Raw genomic sequence first — 21,487 nt, 5'->3', positions numbered from 1 at the left:
TGTGCAGGACAGACGGAGTGGATGCTGTTCTCCACTGGTTCTGGAGGGGGACTGGTGCCCAGAGTGCTTCATCCTGTGCAGGACAGACGGAGTGGATGCTGTTCTCCACTGGTTCTGGAGGGGGACTGGTGCCCGGAGTGCAGCACACACCCCGTGACGGTCCCAGTTGCGTCACTGGCCCTGCCGCAAATGGGCTAGCGGTGCTTTCCATGGCGGTCTTTGCCCTGTTCAGCGGTCCTTGGCCTGTTCAGCGGTGCTTGAGTTGCCAGTGTCAGACATGTTCAGCGGTGCTTTCCATGGCGGTCTTTGCCCTGTTCAGCGGTCCTTAGCCTGTTCAGCGGTGCTTGAGTTGCCAGTGTCGGACCTGTTCAGCGGTGCTTTCCATGGCGGTCTTTGCCCTGTTCAGCGATCCTTGCCAAGGCGGTCCTTCATTGCCCAGCTGGGCTGTGGCTGGCAGTCCTTCATGGGTCAGCTGGGCTGTGGCTTGCGGGGCCCTGCTGGCCAGCTGGACTGTGGCTGGCGGTGGCCTCCTGGGCAGTGACTCTGGCGGTGGCCTCCTGGGCAGTGACTCTGGCGGTGGCCTCCTGGGCAGTGAGGATGAGGCTGACCGTGGCCTCCTGGGCAGTGACGATGGGGCTGGCGGTGGCCTCCTGGGCAGTGATGATGGGGCTGGCGGTGGCCTCCTGGGCAGTGACTCTGGCGGTGGCCTCCTGGGCAGTGACGATGGGGCTGGCGGTGGCCTCCTGGGCAGTGACGATGGGGCTGGCGGTGGCCTCCTGGGCAGTGACGATGGGGCTGGCGGAGGCCTCCTGGGCAGTGACTCTGGCGGTGGCCTCCTGGGCAGTGACGATGAGGCTGGCGGTGGCCTCCTGGGCTGTGACGATGGGGCTGGCGGGGGCCTCCTGGGCAGTGACTCTGGCAGTGGCCTCCTGGGCAGTGACGATGGGGCTGACGGTGGCCTCCTGGGCAGTGACGATGGGGCTGGCGAAGGCCTCCTGGCCAGCGGGGATGATGGCGGTCTTCTCCGCCGTGGTGGTCCTCCCAGACTTTGGAGATTTCTTCTGCCCCTTCCCCACCTTGGGAGGAGTCACAGCTGAGTCGACACTCCCCCCGGGACCCCTGTGAGCGGCTTTGCTGGCTGGAGTCTTCCCCCTGTCCCGCCGGGCACTGTCCAACTTCTGGTGCTTCACAGGGGGGGGGACTGGCTGTGCTGTGGCTCCATGCCACACTGGCTGGCCTGGTGGCTGGTGAACTCCACATACCTGTAACAACAGGCACCACTGGTCCCGGAGATTTTTTGGCTGAGGTGCTAGTACGGGACCTATGAGTTGGATGGGGGGTGGAAATAGGTTAATGGTGGACAGGAAAAGTTTTTGGGAGACACTGGGACGGGTAGCTGGAGGGGGTTTGGGAGTGGAGGAAGAGGTGGTGGTTGTAGGAGGTGTAACTTGTGGATTTGGGTGCAGGTGCATGGGCTGGAGGCTGTTGTGAGGTGGACGGCTGTTGGGTGGGTGTGTGCCTGCGTTTGTGTATCTTCAGAAGGGGCGTCACAGACACACTGGGAGAGGAAACAGGGGACGTGGAAATGGTAGTGGGGGTGGTGAGTGCACGTGAGCGGGGTGTGGTGGTGGGTGTGCTGGTGCAGGACGTAGTGGCTGTAGTGGTAGTGCATGCAGGTGTGAGTGTAGACGAGACTGGGAGGTAGGAGGGAGACGAGGAGGAGGGGGACACAGTGAAGGCAGTGGATGTTGGTGTGCCTGTATGTGTGTGATGCTTGCGTGAGTGCCTGTGGGATGTGTGGTGCTTATGTTTGCCTGAGCTTCCCTTGTGTGGTGAGGTGTGTGCAGACTGGTCTGATGGTGTGCTTGGGATAGGCAGAGGTACAGGGGATTGGGTCTGGGTGGAGGAAGTTGGATGGGGGAGGCTAGACACAGGGACAATGGCTGCCATCAGTGCTAAGGCCAGAGTTTGAAGGGTTCAAAGAAGGGCAGCCTGACCAGAATGAATGCCCTCCAGGAATGCATTTGTGTGTTGCAACTCCCTTTCTACACCCTGGATGGCATTCAAAATGGTAGACTGCCCAACAGTGAGTGACCTGAGGAGGTCAATGGCCTCCTCACTGAGGGCAGCAGAGGTGACAGGGGCAGGGGCTGAGGTGCCTGGGGTGAAGGTGATGCCCACCCTCCTGGGTGAGCGGGCACGGGGCGAAGGCTGAGGGGCTGCTGGGAGGGCGGTGCTGGTAGGGGGGGTGGAGGCTGTACCTGTAGAAGTGGGGGGCACAGGTGTTGCCACCACCACAAGAGAGCTCCCATCGGAGGATGAGTCCGTATCACTGGTTGCAGATCCTGTGACCGTCGTAGTGCTCCCCTCGCCCTCCGTCCCACTGGTGTATTCTGAGTCCGTAGTGTGGCCCTCCATGGCCATGTGGGATGCAGCTCCCTCGTGCTCCGGTGCCACTGTACCTCCGCCTCATGATGCTAATGCACACAAGAACAGGAAGACCACAAAAAAGGGGGGGACGACAGAAGAAAGACAGGTTGAGTGCATGGCTTACCGCTACCGTTGGCGGACAATACAGACACAGCAGCCCCATGCACTACGTTGCGCTGTTGGGCTCTACAGATGCAATTCCTGGGAAATGGCCTTCAAGGCTATGGACGACATCTGCACACATAGATGACACAGGGGCATGAATACCTGTACTTGGCCCTCTACATAGGTAGGGTGGGGTGCCACATGGCCTGCCTTATGGAGGGGCCTAGCCTACGGAACTCACTCTGGCCTACGGAAACCCGCAGCCCTCCTCCCCCACCCAGACACCTTCACTGCATGCAAAGTCCGCTGAATGATAGTGTACTCACCCCCTTGTGTCTGCTTTGATGCCCTCAAGCGCCCATCCAACTCCGGGTAGGCCACCGCCAGGATCCGGAACATCAGGGGGGTCATGGTTCGACGTACACCCCTCCCACGTTGGGAGGCCATCCCCAGCTGAGCCTCCGCCGTCTTCTTGCTCCAGCGGCGAATGTCCTCCCATCTTTTACGGCAGTGGGTGCTCCGTCTGTGGTGGACCCCCAGGGTCCGGACGTCCTTGGCGATGGCACGCCAAATATCCTTCTTCTGGTGGGAGCTGACCTACATGACATGTACAGGGGAAGAAGAGAAGTCATTACCAACTGCACCGTCAAAGTGAGTGGCCCACATCCCTACCCTTGCCATGTGGCACATGCATTCACAGTCCTTCATGCACGCAGAACTCAGCCCCCTTCCTTCTTACAACCAGCCCTCTCCACACAGGCATAGCCCATACAACATGCTCCCTGTGTTCTTACCTGTTGGTCTGGAGGACCGTAGAGTAGCGTGTACTGGGGGAGGACCCCGTCAACGAGCTTCTCCAACTCCTCTGCAGTGAAGTCAGGGGCCCTTTCCCCAGATGCACGAGCCATTGTCTCTTCCAGACCGAGGTCACAGCAGCACTTGCAGTGTAGGTCTTCTCCTGTCGAAGATCAGGTATCGAGTGATTCAACAGCTAGAAAATGGCGGTCACGTTTGCGGCGGTCACGTCCGCGGCGGTGCGTACCATCACCGCCGGTGTACATCGTCATTGGCTGCTGGGACTCATAGGGTCCAATGTTAACCAATGCAGCATTGCGCCACGGTCTTCGACCGCCTACCGCGACGGTGTACAACGCCAACGCAGTTACCTCACATCCCATTGTCCCAGTTTAGAGGTCAGGCAACCGCCATTTCAGGGGTCCACATGGCCTAATTACCAACTGCGTCACACATACCTCGGCCTTGTCTCACAACACAAATACAGGCCACATTTTGTGTATGAATGGTGTTCTGTGCAGACTGAGTTGTTTGACTCTGTGGTCGCTGTTGTCCTTCATAGGCACCGTCCGCTGGGACATGTGAGGAGATGGCTGCATCCTCCAGTGTACCGACCGCTGGTGGACCTGTCGACAATGGAGGAAAGAAGTTTGATCATCACCTACAGGTTTGACCGTGCCACAATCCAGGAACTGTGTACCCAGTTGGAGCCTGACCTGATGTCAGCAATCCGCCATCCCACAGGAATTCCCCCTCAAGTGCAGGTGCTATCAGTGCTCCATTTCCTTGCAAGTGGGTCATTTCAAACAACAGTGGCCATGGCATCAGGGATGTCCCAGCCTATGTTTTCCAACGTGTTGTCCAGAGTGTTGTCTGCCCTACTGAAACACATGCGGAGCTATATCGTTTTCCCTCAGGTGGAGGTCTTGCCTACAGTGAAAGGTGACTTCTATGCCCTTGGACATATCCCCAACATCATAGGTGCCATTGATGGGATCCATGTAGCTTTGGTCCCCCCCCCACAGGAGTGAACAGGTGTACAGGAACCAGAAGAGTTATAATTCCATGAATGTACAGATGGTATGTTTGGCAGACTAGTACATCTCCCAGGTGTAGGAAAGTCCTTTTTTTTGCCTGATCACCCCCACTCTTTCTGGATAGGTACTGGTGGTTACTGACTCTTGGCTGTGCCCTGGGTACTGCTTACCAGTCCCAGGGCCAGTGCTCTGTGTAAAATGGATATGCAAATTAGGCTAATTATAATTGGCTAAGTTAACCTACCTATAAGTCCCTAGTATATGGTAGGGCATGTAGGTTTAGGGACCACAGCATAGGTGGTGCACACCTAGGTGCATTGCTGAGGTGCCCAGTGTCATTTTAAAAGCCAGCCTGCCTTGCTGGCTGCTTTTAAATTAAAGTTATATGCAAATTCGACTTTGGAATTAAAGGTACTTCCAAAGTTTTAAACTACCTTATTTTTACATATAAGTCACCCCTAAGGTGTGCCCTATGTGCCCCTAGGGCTGGGTGCCATGTAACTATAAGCAGGGACTTTATAAAAATAGATTTATAAGCCCTGGTGAGGTAAAAACAGCCAAATTTGTTTTTCCCTCATTGAAGTAAATGGCCTTCATAGGCTAGAATGGGCAGACTTTATTTTAAATTTTAAAGTCTCCTTAAATGTTACATACCAAGAATTTGGTATCAAATTGATTGTTATAATAAATCCCACAACTTCCAGTTGTTGGATTTAATATAACTAGTGCAGGTAAAAAGTTTAGACTTTACCTAAAAAGTTGCCAATTTCAGCTCTGCATTGTTTTTGCTGCTGTGCTCTGATTGGCCAGCCTGCAGCAGCTTCTGCCAGGCCACTTTTATGAGGTGTGAAGTGGCCTGGCTTTACACAAAGGAATGTGCTTGGGGGAGAGAATCTCCCCTCAGCAGATGGGGAAGCAGGAAGGGGGAGGGCTGCCAAACTGGTCTTCAAAGGCAGAGAAGGACATCTGGAGCACCCAGCAACACCCCCACATCCTGCAACCCCAGACAGCTAGGTGCCCCCTTGATTAGATTAGGAGAGGGCAGGAGAGGGGTGTGTTTATGATTTTTAGCCACACCAGTGGGTGGGCTCAGCCAGATCTCTCCTCTAAAAATCAGATTCATCCATTTTGGATTTTTAGAGACTATTGCCTTCTGGGATGGATTTTTGCCACACTTCCCAGGAAGTGGTCATCACAGGGGGACAACCCTGTCCCTGATTGGAGGACCAGGGCCCCCCTGCTTTTCACCCAGGAGCAAGGATAAAACTGGCAGACCTGCACCCACGCCTCAGATCCCCACCAAATTTCAAGAAGAAAGAACTACAAGAAGAAGAAGGACTGCCCTGCTGGACCCCTGGCCTGCACCTGGACCCTGCACTCAGAAAGACTGCACCAGCTGCACACTTGGGCTTCACCACAAGAAGGACTTTGCCTGGCTTCCACTGGTTCAAGGAGGGACTCCCTGTTTGCTACAGGTGAAAAATTGCTAACCAGAGTCCCCTGCACCAACTCCTGAAAAAGTGACCAGCTGACCACTGCCCAGTGGCCAACAAGGAGTTTGCGCCAGGTGCACTCTGGGAGTTGAAGTCCGCACTTCCCAAGGACCATCACAGAACTTCTGGACCCTTGGGGTGAGCTGTGGACCCCAAAAGAACCTTAAAAGAACATCTGGGTGAAGCCCCAGAAGTTTGGAAAAGATTGGAGAAATTTTAGAAAAAAGCTCCATAAAGTGACCGACTCGACGCGGAAATTCTAGCCGGCTTGCCTCAACCGCGACCCGGCCTGACTTCGTGGTTCGTCCCGGTCAAGAAAAACATCCGAAAAAAAGACTAAGTCAGAACGTAAAAAGTTGACCGGGACCTTCCAGCCATCGTATCCGAGAAGGGCTCCACGGACGTCGGATCAAGATCCAGGTTTACCCCGGTCGAAGGATTTTCATCTAGAAAAAACGACTAAGTCCGAAGGTAGAAATCACCACCGAGGAAACCGACTTCGCGTATCCGGACAAGGGCTCCAGGAGGTCGGATCCAACTGGCAGGTTCGTCCCGGTGAAGAAAAACTTCAAAATAAAGACTAAGTCAGAAGGTAACTTTTTAACCGAGGCTTCCCGCGACCTGTATCCGAGCAGGGCTCCATCGCGGTCGGCCTGAAAGTTTGACTTTGTCCCGGTCCTGGTGCAACCAGATGACCCGATTGGCGCTTTTTGTTTCTATGCGCTAGAAAATAATAATACTTTAAAAATTCATATCTCCGGTTCCCCTGAACCGATTTTAATCGTTTTTGTGTCATTTTAAAGATAAAAATATAAGCTATTTTTATAAATTGGTTTTGGATTTTTAAACTGTTTCCTGTGTTTTATTTAATTACTGTTGTGTGATATTTGAATGCTTTACACTTTGTCTCCTAAGTTAAGCCTTGACGCTCGATGCTAAGCTACCAAGGGTAGAGCTGGGATTAATTTACTGAGACCTAACTGTACTTTTGTGGAGGTTTGTGGCTTGTTGCTAGGTGTAGGTACCTACCTGCCCTATCAATAACCCATTTTCCAACACCAGGTAAATGCTATGTTCCCTGGCTCTGTGCATGACGCCTACATCCTGCGGAATAGCAGCATCCCTTATGTGATGGGTCAACTCCAGACGCACCGGGTGTGGCTATTAGGGGACTCTGGTTACCCCAACCTGTCACGGCTACTGACCCCAGTGAGGAATCCCAGGACCAAGGGAAGAAGAACGCTACAATGAGGCCCATGGGCGGACTAGGAGGGTGATCGAACGCACCTTCGGCCTCCTGAAGGCCAGGTTCAGGTGCCTTCATATGACAGGTGGTTCCCTATTCTACTCACCAAAGAAGGTGTGCCAGATCATCGTGGCCTGCTGTATGCTTCACAACTTGGCTTTGCGATGACAGGTGCCTTTTCTGCAGGAGGATGGTCCAGATGGCGGTGTTGTGGCAGCTGTGGAGCCTGTGGACAGTGATTAGGAGGAAGCAGAGGAAGAAGACATTGACAACAGGGACTCAGTCATCCAGCAATATTTCCAGTGACACACAGGTGAGAAAATATTCCTGCCTACTACAAGTACTTTAACACTTCTACCTCTATCCTGTCTGTCGATTTCAACCAGTGTATGGTCACTGAGTTGTCATTTTCCCTTACGGTTTCACAGGTGTGGTTTCCAACGTTTGTCATCTGCTTAGATTCCTCATGGACTTGAGATGTGTGACATAGGTATGTTGACATTACATTTGAAAAAGTATTTTGTCACTGTCATTGCTAATACACAATTTCGAAATCACAGACTGACTCCAGATTGTTTTGTGCTTCCAGGGTGTTTATTGAAGTGCTCAATATTGGAGGGGGTAGTAAAATGGTGAGGGGGGATGGTGGAGGAATGTCCATGGCAGAGTCAGAGTCCAGTCTATTAGTCTCACAGGTGCATTGCCCATGTGGGCATAGGAAGTGGAGCTGGGGCAGTTCCACAAAGTGGGACAGCGGTTTGACAATCAGGGTGGTCTCATTGCTTGGCGGGGGTCTTGGCATCGTGCTCTGTCTTGTTCCTGGATTTCAGGGACCGCTTGCGGGGTGGTTCTCCGTGTGCGGGGGGGTCTACTATCGCCGGCGGAGGTGGTGGGTAGTTCAGCATCCATGCTAGTGTCAGGGGCCCCTTGTAGTGCCACAGTGTCCCTCCTAGAGTTAAGTATTTCCTTCAGCACCCCTACCATGGTGCCCAGGGCGGAGCTGATGGTTCTGAGTTCCTCCCTGAACCCCAAATACTGTTCCTCCTGCATGCGCTGGGTCTCCTGAAACTTGGCCAGGACCGTTGCCATCGTCTCCTGGGAGTGGTGGTATGCTCCCATGATGGAGGAGAGGGCCTCGTGGAGAGTGGGTTCCCTTGGCCTGTCCCCCCATGTCGCACATCAGCCCTCCCAGTTCCCCTGTGTTCCTGGGCCTCCGTCCCCTGGACCGTATGCCCACTGCCACTGCCCCCATGTCCCTGTTGTTGTTGGGGTGGTGGGTTATCCTGGGTTCCCTGTAGTGGTGGACACACAGCTGATTGACGTGTCCTGGGGACAGAGGTATGGGCGCGCTGGGTGGGTGCTGTACTGGTGTTACCAGAGGGTGGAAGGTCTGTGGTGGGCTGTGCCTATGTGAGGGGAACCGACTTGTGTGGGTGTCTGAATTTTGTCGGATTTCGAGATGTGGGTCATAATAGCTGTGGCGGGATTCCGCGGCCGCGGCGGTGTGTTGGCGGTCTTCTGCGCGGCAGGAAGTGGCTTTTACCACCAATGTTGTAATGACCCCCTTAGATATTTAGACTGAAATAGGTCCACAATGTATAAATAAAGTGACCTATGAATTAGACTTGAAAACTACACGATTCTAATAGGAATTCGAAATAAATTATTATTTTTAAATGTCTATTTCACTACGTTGCAGCTGTGAGGAATACTTATTCTGGAGTACCCACAATTGACCTGATGATGGACATGTGGATATATGCAAAGATGGAGACTGAAACGTTGACATCTACAACCGGTTCCACCTAGCCGCTGACTGATTTGTTCTATGACCTCCACTACTTTTCCGTAAGCCTTTGTGTCATGTGTTCAGTCTTTTCTGCTTTTTCTATCATTTTTAATTGATGATTGTTTTTGTGACCCCTCCATAAGTATACATTGTATTTCTCATGAATCTCAAACAGCCCATAAAAGACAAGACGGGACGCACGTTGATCACAGATGCTAGCTATTTCAGGCACTCAGTGACAGATAATTTCCTCTGTTACACAGTAGCGAAAGGAGTCTCTCAACCCTGTCATAGAGTAATATCCTTTTTTGTGTTTCAATTCTTTATTACATTTTATAAACAGGTATAAACATAAACTGTTCATTTACTGTATAAAATATATAATCAAAAAAGACTAAGTGCACCAATAAAGACTTTCCATAATCATTACATATTAAATAAAAATAAGAAGGGAAAGAAAATACACAACATACTATTAAGAAACATTTAAACAATTTTGTGTTTCAATATACTTTCCCAGAACATACCAAAAAGAAAAAGAAAAAGAAATTGGCAACCGTTTAAATTACAAGAAACCTATACAATAGTTTGATGAATAAGGTCCAAAAAGGAAATATTTCTCATTGAATCATCATAGAGAATAAAAAGAAGAACAAAATTATTCTAAGAAAGAGCCCCAGATACTATCAAATTGTTTTAAGTTATCGTTCAGTTTAAATATCACTCTTTCAAACTGTGCAATTTCAAACATATCCTTCAACCAACATTGGGCCTTTGTTAACACATTTGATTTCCAAAAACTTAATATATTAACTTTTGCCAGACTAATTGCCATAGATAACCATCTGAACATTTGTGGACAAATTCTACCCATTACACAAGTATTGTATAATAAAAACAATCGGGGTGATTGAGACGAAATATTAGGTACTAATTTTCCTAAATGGTTTGTTATTTGTATCCAAAATTTCTGAATCTTGGGACATTCCCATAAAATATGTACGATATCGCAATTAGGTTGATGACAGCTCCAACAATCGGAGTTTGGACTAAGTTTAGCAGAGTAAAGTTTGGAAGGTGACCAATGCCACAAATGTAGTATTTTAAAGTAATTAAATTTTAACCTTACATCAAGAAGGCCCTGATTATAATTTTACAGAACTTTAGCCCAATCTTTATCAGAATAAATAATAATAAGTCGTGTAGACCACCATGTTTTTAAAGATTCAGATGTGTCGTCTGAAAAAGATCTATCAATTAGTAAAGAATATAAGCCAGATACTGTGTCTTTGAAATTTTTCCATATATAAATATTATGAGCAATAGATGATTGTGTTATAGGATCTATATTCAAGTTTGTTTTGGAGTTTAGAATGGACGATATCAGAATATAATTGTTAAACTGTGATTTCGGAAGTTTGTACGTCTCTTGCAATTGTGAGAATGATTTCAAAGAGTTATTCCGTGTGTAAAGGTCCAATAGAATATTAATTTTATGATTTCTCCAGACAAACCAATTAAGTTCTTTACCCTTATAAATAATTGCTGAATTAGTCCAAATTGGAGCATCTAAGTGAATATACATATTACATCTAATAATTTAATGGGCTTTTGCTATGCTAATTGAGAAGAATAAATAATTAGATTTGAGAATTGTGAATATTTTGGACATTTGGTATAGTAAATAGACATGGGAGTAGTAGTTTTCAATAAATATTGTTCCAATTTCACACATTATAGTGTATTATCATTCATAGATATCATATATGTTGAATGCGATAACTGTTGTGCTGTCCAATAATTTTCTAAATGTGGGAGCCTTAGACCTCCTTTTAAAGAAGAGGAATATAATTTTGAACTACTTATACAAGGATTTTTTCCTCTCCAAATAAAGTGGGTTATCAAAGATGAAGTACTTTTGAAAAAGTTAGAAGTAATTGGGAGTGATAGCATACTGAACACGTAATTGAATTTTGGAATTGTATTAGTTTTAATAATCTGTACTCTACCCCACAATACTAGACTTAATTGAGACCATTTTATGAAATTTCTTTTAAGTTTATCTATGATAGGATTCAAGTTGTCCATCATAATATTCTTCAACCCAGTATTAAGTAGAATCCCAAGATATTTAAGATATGAAGATTTCCATTTAAATGGGAAGTTACCTAGAGAAGATGGTGTAGTATTATTGTTCATTGGTAGGGCTTCACATTTAGACCAATTAATCTTATGTCTGGAAAGTTGCGAGAATTGATTTAAAAGGGTAATCAAGGTTTTAACTGAAGAATCCGGGTTAGATATTGTTAGCAAAATATCATTTGCATAATAGAAAGCTTTTACCTCTCCCGATGTGGTAGTAGTACCGTGTATATTAATATTTTGTCTAATCACATTAGCTAAAGGTTCCAGAGCAATAAGAAACAGCAATTGATATAGTGGGCATCCTTGTCTGGTACCACAAAGAATTTTAAAATAAAGAGATGTGAAACCATTACAAGTGTTCACAGCAGTTGGCAAACCGACTTGAGAGGAATGGATAAGTGACATGATGACTGAATTTAGGTGAGTCACAAGTATTTTAGTCAGAATTTTAATGTCAGAATTTATGAGTGAGATAGGTCGATACCTAGAGCATTCTAAGGGATCTTTGTCAGGTTGAAGAATAAGAGTAATATGTGCTTGTAAAAAGTCTGGAGAAAAATTACCCTTTTTTAAAGCTTCATTAAAAAAAGTTTGTAATAATGGGATTATTTGAGCTTTTGTGATCTTATAAAATTTGAAGGAAAACTATCCTCTCAGGGAGCTCTATTTGTGGCTAGGCAGTCAATAGCTTTTGCAATTTCTTCTGTTGTAATGTGCCCCTCTAATCTTAATTTTTGTTCTTGGGTTAATTTTGGGATCTTTAAATTACTAAAAAAGTAATCTTCCTCCTTAGTATCTTCACAGTTCAGTGATGTATATAGTGTTTCATAATAGGTCTGAAATTGTGCCAGTATATCTGTAGGTAAGTAAGTAAATCATTTGAATTTTTTTTAATCACGGGTATCGTTCTGGAAGATTTCTGTTGTCATAATTGATATGCTAGAAGTCTTCCAGCTTTCTCACCCCTTTCATAATTATGTTGGCGAATTAAAAATATAAATTTTTCGGCATGAGAAGCATACAAATTATTACGTTTGAATTTGGCTGAAAGTAGATTTTTTAAAATCTCACGAGATTCAGTTTTACTGTAATCTTTCGAGAGTGACAAAACCTCTTTTTTCAGTAATATCCTTTCACTATTCAGTTGTTTTTTGAGAATATATGAATCTCTCATAATCACTCCCTTACTGACTGCTTTGCCAGCTCCCCATAGTATACCAGCATCTGTGACTGAGTCCTTATTCTCATCAAGGAATTGTTCAACATATTGACATAAATTTAACTTTGCTTGGGGTGTTTTATATAAAGGGATATTGAATCTCAAATTAGGTTTAGGAGTCTGTGTTAATCCAATAGTAATATGTATATCTATTAAATCATGATCAGAAAGGCTTCAAGGAATAATTTCTGCATGGGTTATTGGTTGTAACATTGCGGATGAAGTTAAAAAGTAATCTATTCTAGAATGGACTAAATGTGGACACGATGTAAATGTATAATCTCTATCATCTGGATATAACAAACGCCATGGTTTCTGCAATACAAAATCTTCTATATGATCCTTTAAGATATGTCTGTCACTTGTATGATAAATGTCTGGTTTGCCCGATCTATCAATGAATGGATTTATGGTGACATTCCAATCTCCACCGATTATTACTTGTGTAGATCCAAAAGAAGATAATAACCTATAGATACTAATCTTGGAAATAAATATGGTTTTGGAGTCAGTGGGTGCATATATTGTGCCTATGATCATAAAAGAATTTCTAATATGGATTTCAACAAATACATATCTGCCATCATCATCTAACCATGTTTGAATAATTTTATATGGTAGGTTCTTATGAAAAAGAGTAGCTACTCTGCATTTCCGAATAGGTGTATCATCATTATTGGAGTTAATCTGGGCTATGCCAGCATGTATAACTTGACCAATCCAATCTCTTTTCAGTTTTTCACTTTCTGATTCACTCAGATGTGTTACTTGTAATAAGGCTATTTCTGGTTTTTGTTGTCCAAGAAAATTAACTATCTTCTTTCTCCTAATAAAATGTGTTAAACCATTAACATTCAGGGATATAACATTCAAGGGTTTCAACTTATAAACTGACGTATTTAGACTAAAAAGAAAATATCAATCCAAATTCTAATGATAAGAAAGAATGTAAAATAAAGATTTAAAGAAATAAGAGGTTATAAAGTTCCAAATGTGTCAGTATGTATGAATGTGAAGAGTGAGTTCTCAAAACAGTTACAATTTTATATTCAATCAAAATAAGAAATTATCATTTACCGGAACTATCAATACTAAATAAATTGTCCAACATAAGTGATAAGACAATTATGTACACTTAACAACTAAAACTTTAATCTGGAGAGATAAACTGATGTGTCGTGGAGAGGTGAGCAGAGAAGAGGATGTTAATGCCATTTCAAGTGTAAAATAAATATCCAATTCATGAACAAATATGATCATGTAGTAAAATAAATGTTAGAGATGAAGTAGGTAAAACATCATCATCTATGATTAATATTTCAACTTTGATCAAGGTTTCAAGGGTGATCTGGATTTATCTCTTGGATGATATTTTTTCAAGGCTTAAAGTTTTAAGTTTTCTTTAATCTAGCCTGTAGATTTAAAAAAAAAATTATTTTGAGGTTAGTAGGTGCTGAAAAGTCTGCTGTGATGATTACCTGAGATTTTTCATACTCACATGGGCCATGTTTTTTAGCTGCCAAGATAATTTGATGGGTTTGTTGATGTCTTAAACAGCAGGCTAAAATATGTCAAGGTCTTGTAGAGTGGTCTGTTCCACGTGTTCGAACTCAATGAGCTCTCTGAAATTCTAAAGGCATGTAAAAGTGATGTTCGTCAAGGTTGGGATTAATGTGGTCAAGAAGTCTAGAATATTATCTTTCTATATTTGTTCTGGAAGACCCATAATTCTGAAATTATTCCTTCTACTCTGATCCTCTAAATCAATCATTTTTTGCTGTAGATACAATATCTTGACTAGTATCAGGTGTCTTATTGAGGCGGGATTCAATATTCGTATTTTGATTGTCCATTGACTGCATGTGAAATTGGAACTTGATAACATCATTCCTCAAACCTTGAACTTCCGTAGTATTAGTAGAGACTGTATTGTCCAGGGATGCAATGGAAGATTTTATGTCTAGTAGTTATTTTAAAATGGTATCCATTGCCGTTGAGGGCAGTTCAGTAGAGTCAGCCATTTTACGGTTGGAGACAGTGGCGTCAGGATTTGATAATAAGGCTGCACTATATGACAGCTGTCTTACTACTTTAGGATCTGACATAGGGAGTATCAGTTATCTTTCAAAGCTCTCTTTATAATGAGCACTTGATTTTATTCACCATTATAATACCTACATTGCAGCATACATTCCATTTCTGTTTCAAAACACTTTCCATCATAATGACTTGTTATATGCATGCAGAATAACACTAAAATATGGAGAAAGAAAAAAAGAGTTTCAAATTCCGGCTCCCTATGCGATAGTGACATCCGTCGTATAGTTTGTAGACAGTTATTGCCAAAGTGATATTGATTATGTTAAGCCGTAATTATGTTAACCTTGCGTCTTCCAGATTGTGTCATGATACTCAATGTATCATACAACAGATTCAATGTTGCTCAGTACAATGAGGTAAGGAGCGAATGCGTTTCCCTATTTTCTCCGAGCTAGACGTATGTTAATTTGCCGTCTTACGTAGCTCACTACATCACAATATAATCATTCAGTTAAATAAAGCATCCAGAGGTGTCAGTGTATTGTGACGAGAAGAGTACGCGCTTACCAGTTACTGCTAGGCCACAGGCCTGGTCTCTTGTTGAATTTCACTTTGCGCTGCACTATTTAATAATCAGATACATTGGAGTTCATTCATTTCCAGGTTGCGCGGTATTATAAGGTGAGAAACGCATGCATTCCTAAGTTTTGAGATTCAGAAGGAAACATTCCGTACCAGTCGAAATTTGAAATAAAATGCATGCCGTCAATTTGACCTCCACATGACGATTTCAATGTTTGCCTATTGAGGCGAGAAGTGCACGCATTTATCAGTTACCGCTAGGCTGCAGGCATGGTCTATTGCTGAATTCCACATCGCGCTGCACTTAATGGCCAGACATGCTGAAGATCGTTCAGAAGCAGCATGTGGCATTTCCAGGTTGCGCGGTATAACAAGTACTAGTCAGAGTTTGAAACAAAGTGCAGGCCGCCATTTTGGCCTCGCAGATCAAAGTAATTTACAGCATTTAAGTTATTTGCAGGGCGAGTTGTTCACAAGTTTTAAATCCTACGCCATCCTCCAGGTTTCCGACAAGTATTCTCCCTTTTTCTTGAGATATTGATGTCGGTCAAATGTCTTTTGGCTCGTTCCCTCGTCTCCGTTCGATTCGGCTCTAAAGAAGATCCGCCATCTTTCACGGCTCTTGGCTCTGCCGACCATAGAGTAATATCGATGACAAGTAGTTGCACCACAGGAAGCTCTTTGCCCTTGTGGCTAATATTATAAAAAAATGGGTGGGGTTTACAGAAATTACAGGAAGGGTTTAGGGTTATGCCAGTAAAAAAATCACACCCACAAATGAGTAAAACAGTACCAATTCATAGAATACTCACCTACATTTACTAATGTACTACTACTACCAAAACACATTTAAATGTACTCCAGTCAAACATCTGAGTAAGGTAAACACCACACATGGCAAATCACCATATATTTCTAAAAGTTTTTTTTAAATTTGAAATATTTAAATTGCAACTATGAAATTACATTTGAACAATTTTAATGGAAGGCTCAATAAAAATGCATTTTAAAATAATATTGCCATGGAACATAATTTGCAACCAAGCTTGTAATGCATACATACAACTGACACTGAGAGGGGAGGTAAATGTACATTATAATTATTCTAATTTAAAAAATATATATATCTTAAATTTAAAACAAAACTTTGATATAAAATTAAATAATGTGCTTAAGTTTGGAACTATTTTGTTGTGTCCTATTACTGTAATAGTCCCAGGTGAAGAAACGTTAGGGAAGGATGTTTCTATATTTTTCAAAATTACCTAATGCATATCAATTTATTATCACATTTTCAAATATATTAATTTTCTCTATGACTTTCTATGCCAAAATCCCTACCCGTGGCCAAGTAGAAAAGTTAATATGAGTAATATTATAGTGGTACATTCAATCGAAGGTGTCTCCACTTCTCATGTTAGGGGAGTTGGAGACACTTAGCTTTAAATTTAGTAAGGATCTCAGAATGGAAATGGAATTCCATCCATCTGATGTTTTAAAGCAAGGTAAAGCTGCAAATCTGCACTTGCAGAGATTGACACATATAAACTTACATTTACAAATAGACTAGTGGGATGCAAACAAAATACGTACGTCTATTGTGTTGTGTAGAGGGATGTGTTGCTAGATAACTTACTGATGTTTATACATCTCCCAGATAGCTGTACTGACAGATTAAAGACTGAGAATGAAAGTTTAGACATCAGCTTGGGAAACGACAGCTGGTGAAATACATGCTACGTTAATCTGCTTTGCTAAATCAGTTTCATTCTGACTCTGCAACACCCTTAGGCTTGATGTTAATCGGATAGTCACTATACATAAAGGCACATTTTCAATTTCCATGTTTACAAATGTTATACATCATCATGTCAACTAAAAGCCTGCCAACAAACTCTAGTTCTATGCAGTGTCACCTAGTTCTCCATGGTTGGACAGGTCTCCACAGGTGTCCACAGACGAGGCAGACTTGCAAGCTGATGGGCAATGCTGCAACTCCACGTGCTCAAAGGGGCATCAGCCCTTAAATCCACACTTCTGTTGATGACTCCTATCACTATGTTACATTTGTGTTGCTATCTCCATATTTTTTTACTTAATATGTAAGGTCTGCTCCGACCATGAAGTAAGAGAGAGTGATGGCTTTGCGTAATGGTCCTTTGCCTATCGTTTGTGCGTTTGTGCATTTGATAGGTATGAGATGTGCACGCAGCTTGCTGGTGATGACAGTTAGTTACTATAATTACAGCCACACATCCCACCAACTTCAGTTAGTAGTCCATCACAAATAGTAGTCCATCTCCAATTTTATTGCGTGATGATCATCTCCTCATAGCATGACTTTCAATCAGGTTCTGCTGTTATCACCAAATGTTCCTGCTGTTCCTGCCAACACGTGTTTTTTCAGGAAAATCTCCCGTAGACTTCATCAGGGCTGTAATTACACATAAGATATCACATAATATAAAATAACCTGGTATCTTAGTGTCCATTAGTACACCTATGTGTATCTTGTGGAAACCAGTACATCTAACAAACCAAGTTTTCTTCACCTCCAAGTGAATCAAATGATCTTCCAACTATACATAATTTTGTATATCCATGCTGGTAAATAAATGTCTTATATCCATCAAATCCATATATACGGTATGTTTTTCCCTGTGTACATGCACACACATGTGAGACTTCACCATGTGGTCCATTCTTATTAAATATATATCCATAAAAAATTATATATAATATATTTTACAGCTCAGAGTCGATACCTGTAGTCCAATCAGTAATCCCCCAAAATGATACCACTAGTAATCCACATGTCACCTTCCTTCTTCATATCAATATGTCCGTAATTATATCACATAATTCCTTTCAGCCTTGTTATCTGAAATCACAATTGTTAATATTAGTAATTATCATGTTGTCAAATGTACCCATTTCGTAGTCCTATTTCATTCTCTCTCCTCAATTATCATGATAACATCCACTAATAATAATTTACTATGATACCGAAGTCTCTTTTCCCTTCCCTCGTGACATATGCCAAATCGGAATGTTTAATAAACTATTGAATACCCAAATATAAATCAACTTCTCCCACAAATTCTTACTTCTTGCTTATTATTATCATTGGTTTGCACCATTTTCACTCAATTATTCTTGAATTCATTATCTGAAAATGCATACCGCTCCCTTTGCCAGAGCCAGTATCGCGCCGGGATGCAGTTAATCTATTTGACTCCTTTGTATCACTTCCCCGCCTCGTTGTTATGATTCCACGGGTACGCTCCACCATTCCAACGCGAGTATGCTTCCTGGTATCTAAACTGTCTGTACTCTCCCTCATCCCTAAAGTATCCGCCTCAGCGTATGTGGCGCTCGCTCCACTTCCTTTCCTGACATAGAGTCCTATTTTTCTATCAACTATTTCTCTTCGAACTATAAACATAAAAAGAGGACTATCTGGGGGAGAACATGGCGGGCTACGCAGGTCGCGTAGCGCGCTAGAGCGCCTCCCGTTCTGGTCCCCGGGGGCGTGGCAGGACGCGGCAGTCGAGCGGCGGAGCGAGTGGAGGCACACGGATGTGCGCGCCACACTTCACAATACCGAAGGAAACTCGGAGGGCAGCGGGGGCTGTCTGTTGTTATCGGGCCGCGCTGGAGCTGCGCAGGACCCGAAAAAACGTAGCGCGAATTCCCCTTCGGGGGAATAGCGGCAGCTGCAGTATCAGAGCGGCTGGAACCGCGTTTGAGAAGCGGCGGCCGAGTGAGCAGCCTAAGGAGCCCAAGGAGAACTCGGAGACTGGCGCAAGAAGCAAGACGGTGAGGCAGAGTGGGGAGGGGGGCATTTTTCTTGCTCCCCCGCCCCCCTTAACGATAGTGGAGGGGACGGCTCAGTTGTCCCAGGACAGTTCGGTTCCTATTATAGAGGAGAAAGGAGGATCTGTTAAAAAAAAAACCTTGAGACTTAAACCGGGGGAAGGAGGTAGGAGTGTGGGGAGGAAAGCGGGAGAGAGTAAACTTAAAGGCAGAGATAGACTGACACCTTCTTTAAGGTCCTTCTTTAAAGTGAGACCGGAGGTAGTTACACTTATCCCCGGGCAGGTTAGAGATGCAATGGAAGATAGCACTAGGCAGGCGGAAAGTACTCTGGGTGAGAGCAGGGAGGGGGCAAGGACCTCCCCGCCAGGGCTAGGAGAAGAACAGACGGCCCTGGTGTTAGTTCAGACTCCAAACAATAGCCTGGCAGAAGTTCAAGATTACGTATCTAGGGCGGTAGTGCCGGAGCCCGCTCAGGCCACCTCGGGGACCCCCCCTTTATTGAGTACTTCATTCGAGTCTTTAATCTTGTCTATTTCTGAGGATGTTAAAAAGGGTTTTGCGAACTCGGAGGTAAATCAAGGGGAGATAAGAGAGGTGTGTGCGAATCTGGAAAAAAAAATTGATGGCGTAATGGTAAGAACAAAGGCCCTGGAGGAAGCTATGGGGGGTTTGAAGGAGGAGCTGGTACAGCATAAGGTCGAGATTGAGACTTTGAGGAGGAGCGAACTGGCTCTAAAAAACAGGATGGAGCAGATGGAAAACTATTCAAGAAGGAATAATCTAAAATTGTTGAAGGTACTGGAAGGTGCGGAAGGAGGCGATCTTAAAACCTTTGTAGTGTCATTAATCAAATCAGCAGTGGATCTAGAGGAAACCGAGGATGATATTGGGAAGGATATTCAAAGAATCCACCGTGACCCCTTTAAGCCACGCACAAATAGCAGTAGACCTCGGAAAATTTTGATAAACTTTCTGTCCTACCAGATGAAAGAAAAGATTTTATCCAGAGCATTGAAATTGAAGTCTTTGAGAGCGAAGGATATTGTGTTCGAGATCAGGTCTGACTTATCCAGGGCGACTATGGATAGGCAGTGGGAGCTGGGGAAACGCTTGGAGACTTTTAGATCCCTGGGGGTTTCGGCTCAGTTGAAATTCCCAGCTTTCCTTAGAGTCATGTATAATAATAAAATGTACAACATTAGAGGCATTAGCGAGGTGGATGAATTACTGGCTATGGTTAAAAGTGAGCAGGCTACTGAATAAGGCTGCGTGTAATGTACAATGGCAAAACTCTCCTGGGAACCTGGGGGCGCTCTAAAATTTGGATCAATATGGTCCTTAGTTGGGGGGGGTTCTCCATGGGTGGGGGTAGGCGAGAGGGCAGTAGGGAGGGGGGCGGAGTGGGGGGTTTGGGGGAGGAAGAGGGGGAGAAAGTAGAAAGTAGTGCCTTGGTCAGCCCAACTATTTGTTACTATTTAAGATTGATAGATGGCTAGTAGGGGGGGAGATCAGAGGGTGCAGAATATGCCACTACAAATTTTGTCATGGAATGTCAATGGCTTAAGGGTGCGAGGAAGAAGGGAACGAATATTACAGTATTTGAAGGATTCTATGGCACAAATTTTAGTTTTGCAGGAAACACATCTTACCAAGGCGGAGTGTACTAATTTAATATAAAAATTAAGATGGGTGCGAGCATTCGCATGCACAGAATACAGCTATCATAATAAAGGAGTGGTAATTCTAGTTAAACATGTACAGCAGGGGGGTGTAGCAATTTTGGAGTCTAAATCAGATTTAGCAGGGCGATGGGTAATAGTAAAAACGCAATTTGGAGGTCGGAATTTGATATTAGCAGGATACTATGGGCCCAATCACGACGATATAGAACCCTTAAAGCAGCTTTTCTCTCAGCTTTTGGAATTTTCGGATCCGGTTATTTTGATGGGTGATTTTAACGTAGTACTAGATAATGAGTTAGACAGGCATAACTCTAAATCACGAGGCACTCCTAAGTCGCAACAGTATTTAAGGATGATGAAGGAATTGGGTCTATGCGACATTTGGAGGCAGAGGGCGGGGAATAGTAGGGATTTCTCTTTCTTTAATAAGAAATACAGACACGCTTCGCGAATTGATTATTTTTTATTGGACATGCGTTTGAGAGAGGAGGTGGAGAATATCGCGTATCTGCCTTCGCATTTATCAGATCATTCTGCGGTGCAGTTAAATTTGTGTTTTCGTCAGACAAGTTCTAGTGGTCGGTGGACGATTGATCGAACTCTGCTACTAGATCAAGAGGTGTTGTTAAACTTGCGTAAGGAAGCTGAATTCTTTTTTAGTGTAAATATGGGCTCCGCCCCTCTATCGGTAGTATGGGACACGTTCAAAGCAGTCATCCGCGGGGAATTAAGGAGTTACTCCATCCAGAAACATAAACGGTATAAGGAAGAGATTTATGCATTGGAGCAGGAAATGCGAAAATGTAAAGCTAAAATAATTGAGGCAGGGGAGACGGCAACGGTGAGGTCCAGCTGGGAGAGGCTGAGAAGTCAGATGGAAAAGGTACTACAGGGAAGAATTCAAAGCAAATGGGAAGCAAGGAAGTTGGCCCATTTCGAGTATGGGGAAAATGCCGGGAAGTTGTTAGCCTGGAAAGGCAAAGCGGACCGTGTCAGGAATTATATTAAGGAGGTTGAAGCGGAGCACTCAGGTGAAAAAACAATAGAAGGGGCGGTAATAGAATCGGCTTTTCGGAATTTTTTTTCGCAACTGTATTCCGAGAAG

Source organism: Pleurodeles waltl, chromosome 2_2 (genome assembly GCF_031143425.1).
Source record: "Pleurodeles waltl isolate 20211129_DDA chromosome 2_2, aPleWal1.hap1.20221129, whole genome shotgun sequence".
NCBI classification, from domain to species: domain Eukaryota; kingdom Metazoa; phylum Chordata; class Amphibia; order Caudata; family Salamandridae; genus Pleurodeles; species Pleurodeles waltl.
The sequence above is the reverse complement of the archived record's forward strand: the minus strand, read 5'-3'. Positions refer to the sequence as shown.